A 6,094-nucleotide genomic window follows, 5' to 3' on the forward strand; every position below is an offset into this window, starting at 1 on the left:
GCATTATGATTTTTTCCTTGAATTTTTTTTGTAAGTTTAAGCGATCTGGAGGTTTTTCTTTTGGTTATATTTAAAATTAATTGCATTGTACTTAGAAAACATGGTCTGTGTTTTTTCTAACTCATGTGTGTGTGTGTGCGTGTGTGTGTGTGTGTGTGTTTGATTTGTTTCATGGCTTAATATATAGGTAATTTCCATAAATATCTTTTTATGCTGAAGAATCCAGCCTGCAGTGTTGAATATGTAGTTCTATACAAATCCATTGATCAAGCTTGTTAATTGTGTGGTTCAAATGTTCTCTATCTTAAATGATCTCATTTTTATTTGATTGATCTACTAATGACTGAGATTCAGCCACCATGGTGGTGGATTTATCAAGTTCCTCCTATACTTCATTCAACTTGTACTTTATTGTTTTTGAGGCTGTATTATTTGGTGCCTTCAGATTTCAAATTGACATATCTTTCTGGTGAATGAGATTCTTCACTTTGTTAAAGACTTTTGCCTTAGGTTTTATTTATCTGAAAGCGATAGTGGTTTCATTTTGGTGAGTGTTTGCCTGTTATATAATTTCTCATTCTTTCTATTTTTATGATGTATGTGTATCTTTGTAAGCAATATAGGTCAGAAATCAAAATTTTTTTGAAAATGTTTTTTTAATAAATAAACTCAATCCATTTAAATTATTTGGATTATTAATTTTATGTTATCGATATATTCTTACTTGTGTGCTCCTTGTGCAGTACATATTTTTTCATATTTTCTCTTTCGCATTTATTTTGATATTAAATAATTGTGTTTTTCATTTTTCTTTTCTTAATTGGACATTATATACTGTCTTTTTAGCTTATGAATAATTACTCTTATTAGTAACTTAATTACTAATAGTTACTCTTAAATTAATACTAATAGTTAACTCTTGAGTTACACTTAATTTTTAAAATAAACAATATCTTTACCCTTCTTTCTATCAAAACAAGTACCCTAGAAGGCTGTCACTCAAATAACCCATTTCTCAGATATCATTATATTATCTACTGTTTTAATATGATTTTAATGGTGATAATCTTTCAAATTATACATTATTATTACTTTTATACATATCTATGTTGACACACTTATCTACGTGTTTGCAATTATTTTTGCCTGTCATTGTCCCTTTTATAGTAGACCTTTTTTTTTCTGGGATCATTTTCTTTCTTCCCAAAGTACACCTTTTAGGCTTTCCTTTGACGAGGGTCTGTTGGTGGTAAAATTCCTCAGGATCATTTATTTTTAAAGCCCAAAATATTTTTATTTCACCTTCATTTTGGAAAGACTGCTTTTTCTGTGTATCCAATTTTAGGTTGGCAGTTCCTTTCTGTCAACTCTCTGAATATATGTTATTACACTTTGTTTCTAGTTTCATTTGTTACTAGTGCGAGACCAGCTCTCAGGATAAACGTAGCTCTTTTGTTGGTCTTTATTTTTTTTTCTTCCAGTCTCCTTTTAGTCTGCCTTTGGTGTCTGCAATTTTACTACTGTGTATCTAGCAAGGACTACTTTTAATTAAACTATGTGGCGGGGTGCCTGGGTGGCTCAGTGGATTAATCATCTGACCTCAGCTCAGGTCGTGATCTTGTGGCTCCTGGGTTTGATGCCCACATTGGGCTCTGTGCTGACAGCTCAGAGCCTGGAGCCTGTTTCTGATTCTGTGTCTCCCTCTCTCTCTCTCTGCCTCTCCATGCTTATCCTGTCTTTCAAAAATGAATAAATGTTAAAAAAAACTATACTGACTCTGATGATTCACGTCTTCCATGTGTTTTGAATATTCTTGGCCATGAACTCTTCAGGTATTACTTTTCAGCAGCCTCTTACTGTCATCTCCTTCTGTAAATGTCATCACAATTAACTTTCCCATCATTCTGTATGGTTTTTGTCCTTTTATGTTGCTATGAAGTGGTATTCAGAGACCAGAAAATTTTTTTTTATATTTATTTCGAGACAGAGAGAGAGAGATTGAGAGAGAGAGAGAGAGAGAGTACACTGGGCAGAGGCAGAGAGAGAGGGAGAGAGAATACCAAGGAGGCTCCATGCCGTCCGCACAGAGACAGACATGGGGCTGGAACTCATGAACAGTGAGCTCATGACCTGAGCCAACACCAAGAGTTGCACGCTTAACTGACCGAGCCACCCAGGTGCCCCTAGCAGCAACAACAAAAATTCAAACTATAATGGAGTTATGTGAGTATAGTATATTAAAGATTATATATTGTTTCATTAAAAACCCCACAAGACTGAGTGTCTTCAAACAATAATTATCATTTTCTTATGTTCCTGTGGGTTGGCTGGATATTTCTTCCATCTTTTTGCTTGGAAGGAGTGATTATGTCAATGGACAACTGTCAGCATGGCTACACTCACATGTATGAGCCTTATTTAGCCTTTTTATGGCTAAAAGCAAGAAAGCTTTACTTTAGGAAGTAAAAACAAACAAAAACAGGGAAAAGCCATTTTTTTTTCTTTTCTTTTACTGAAAAGCAGAGAAGATTTAAAAGATTATTTGGGCATGTCAAAAAGACTCAGTAGTCAATATGAAAAAGCTGCCAAAGCAGGCCAGTTTGATAACCCTTAAGAAAAAATACACCAATATGTTTATAAGTTAATAATAATATTAATTTACAAAATAATGGTGTTGAGCCCTTGCATGGCTCAGTAGGTTAAGCGTCCAACTTTGAGCTCGAGTCATGATCTCACGGCTAGTGAGTTCGAGCCCCATGTCAGGCTCTGTACTGACAGCCCAGAGCCTGGAGCCTGCTTCAGATTCTGTGTCTCCTCTCAGTCCCTCTCTCGCAAAAATAAATAAACATTAGAAAACAATTTTAAACAGTGTTATTTGGACATTTGGAAAAGGCTGTGGATCAAATGCATTGTTTTGAAAATTGGTAAAAGAATAGCATGACGCTTGGGCACCTGGGTGGCTCAGTCGGTTAAGTGTCCCACTGGTGGTTTTGGCTCAGGTCATGATCTCATGGTTCTGTGAGTTCAAGTCCCACATCGGGCTCTGCACTGATGGTGTGGAGCCTGCTTGGGATTCTCTCTGACCCTTTCTCTCTGTCTCCCTCTCTCAAAATAAAAAAGTAAACTTAAAAAAAAAAAAGAATCACATCAAGCTTTTATCCTGTCTTTCCTTTTTGTATTAGGCTTCAAGGTAATCAAATGTTGATAAGAGAAAATTCTCTTTGTAGATGCATTTGAACCAATGGTTGAAAGAATGACGGAATTGAATATTGCCATTTTTGCAACCCAGACTGAAATAATGGATCTCGGCAGTAATTATTAATTGTTAACATCAAAAAGGAGAGACAAATAGACACTACGTGTCTCTTGATAGAAGTATGCGATGCTACCATAAAAAAACCATGCGAAAAAAACAAAGCCAAAACAAAAAAACTTGAATCAGAGCTTTAGATCTAAGTACCAATGTACAGCATATAAGAAATAGAGGAACATGTTAAATGACACCACAGAGCGGCAATCAAAAAAATTCAGTTTGTAATAAACTAGAGAAGATAAATGTCTAGCTGCTTCAACAAATAGATTTCAGGAAAAGGAGAAAAAAAGATGGTGGAATGAACTGTTGATTAAAACAGCTTAAGGGACATAAAAACAATCACAGTGTATAGCTCTCATTTGAATCCTGATGAAAACAAATCATAAAATACAACATTATGAGATAATTGGGGAAAACAGGAGTCTTTTTTTAAGGGTGATAAGGGCATTGTGCCTGTATATTTTTAAAGATTATCTTTTAGAGATAAATACAGAAATGTTTATGGGTTAAATAAAATGATGTCTGGAATTTACTTCAAAATTCAGTAGGGAAAGTAAGGGGCATGTTATCAAACAAAGTTTCTATGAGTAGACCACTGCTGCACATTATTGATGGGTCATGGAGATTTGTTATATTATTTGTTATATTATTCTCTCTACTTTTGTATATGTTTGAAGATTTGGATTTAAAAAAAATGGTGCTAAAAGGAGAAACTAGTTTTCCGTGGTGAGGTTAGGATTTGAACAGAGGTAGGAATAAAACCACTGTAGACTAGAAAATAAACTGGAAAATTTTTATGGTTTGTTACCAGCTCATATTTTTGATTGCCTGTTTCATTTCTTTAAATACATTAAATCTATGTTTTAAAAAAAGTTGTATCCCATTAAAAAATTTTTTTAATGTTTTTAATTTATTCTTGAGAGACAGAGACAGAGTGTGAGTGGGGGAGGGGCAGAGAGAGAGAGGGAGATACAGAATCCGAAGCAGGTTCCAGGCTCTGAGCTGTCAGCACAGAGCCCGATGCAGAGCTCGAATTCACAAATGGTGAGATCATGACCTGAACCGAAGTTGGACGCTTAACCGACTAAGCTCCCCAGGCTCCCCAGTTGTATTCCATTTTTGATCATTGTAACAAGTTTGGTGTTTTGAGGTCCAGTTCTACTCTGTTGTTGTGTAACTCAGCCTCTTCTGGCATTTACTCATTAGGTTCTCAAAAATTTACTTAAATTAGGAAAGAAATCAAAATAACATCACTTCACAGCAAAATATTGAAAGCAAGTAAGAGAGCTTTCAAGTCAGAAAAAAAAATGAAGCCACAAATTCACCACTTACCATCTGAACTTGGACAGATTACTTACTATTATTTTTTACATCCAAGCTTACTCATCCTCAAAATCTAGACGGTAATAGATATTTCAGAGAATTCCTGTGAGAATTAATGAATAATTCATGGAAAATAGCACAAAGCTGATATGCTTAAGTACTCTAAAAATGGTAGCTTTATATAGCTATATCTATATAGATATAGATATATGTATAAATATATCTTTATATATGTGTGTGTGTGTATATATATATATATATATATATCTCACTAGCTATGATTCCTGAATTGGGGAGTAATGTAGATAAATCTCACATTTGCATGTAAAACCACCAAAGGATTTTTCCTTCATGTCCATTGACCTGACATCTAATCTTTAGACTAGGAAATCAGATATGTAAATAATGCTACATTTAAAACTGGGCTTGGATTGTGTAACTGACAACACTCTTAGAAACCACATCTAACATTTTCGGGGTGCCTAGGTGGCATAGTTGGTTAAGCATCCGACTTGGGCTCAGGTCATGATCTTTTGGTTTGAGGGTTTGAGCCCTATATGTCGGTCTCTGTGCTGACAGCTCAGAGCCTGGAGCCTGCTTCAGAGTCTGTGTCTCCCTCTCTGTCTCTCTGCTCCTCCCCTGCTCATGCTCTGTCTGTCTCTCTCAAAAATAAATAAACGTTAAAAAAAAAAAAAAAGAAACCACATCTAACATTTTGGACCAATCACATTGAGTAACAGAAATGAAATATACTTGGTTATTCCATTATCTTTTTTTTTTTTGTTTAAAGTAAATGATGTATCTTCTTTAAAAGAAGTGGAAATCTAGGGTTTACAAGATTGAAATTGTGAAATTCAATTGATGAAATTGTGTTGAGTGATTTAATCCTTTGCACAAATAATTGACTGCAGAGCATGGGTTGAGTGTATTGTTGGTTTCCGAATGATGGTCTTAATTATGGTCTACGCATTAGAAATTAAATCATTGTATAGTTTTATTTGTTTGAAATTAGAGCTTTCTTCTTACCCCAAAGGACTACAAGGAGGAAATGCTTCAGTTATTAACCCTTTCAGGACACCAGAGTCAATTACCCTAATACTGCCTTGGCATCCCGAAGAAACAATTCCATATATGTTACTTCACCAAAACCGCACAGGAATAATTTCCTACTTGAGAATCTACTTTGTACGATGCACTTCAGTGACTCCAAAGATCATTTTTCAGAATCTCAAGGGCAGGTCTCTCCTTTTGATTTGAATCAAAGGTTTCATCTACAAAGAAAAAATATGAAGAATGACAGTGTCTTTCCGTTTGTCATGCTCAGTTACAATTGTACTGAGTGATTCATGCAACAGAATCTAGCACGTCATATATCAATTTTTTTTTGTCTGAAGGCCTGCAAGATATCTCACTCGTATGAGTGAAACTGGAAACTGGAACTATTTTCTAAGTAAAATG

This window comes from Prionailurus viverrinus, chromosome A2 (assembly GCF_022837055.1).
Source record: "Prionailurus viverrinus isolate Anna chromosome A2, UM_Priviv_1.0, whole genome shotgun sequence".
NCBI classification, from domain to species: domain Eukaryota; kingdom Metazoa; phylum Chordata; class Mammalia; order Carnivora; family Felidae; genus Prionailurus; species Prionailurus viverrinus.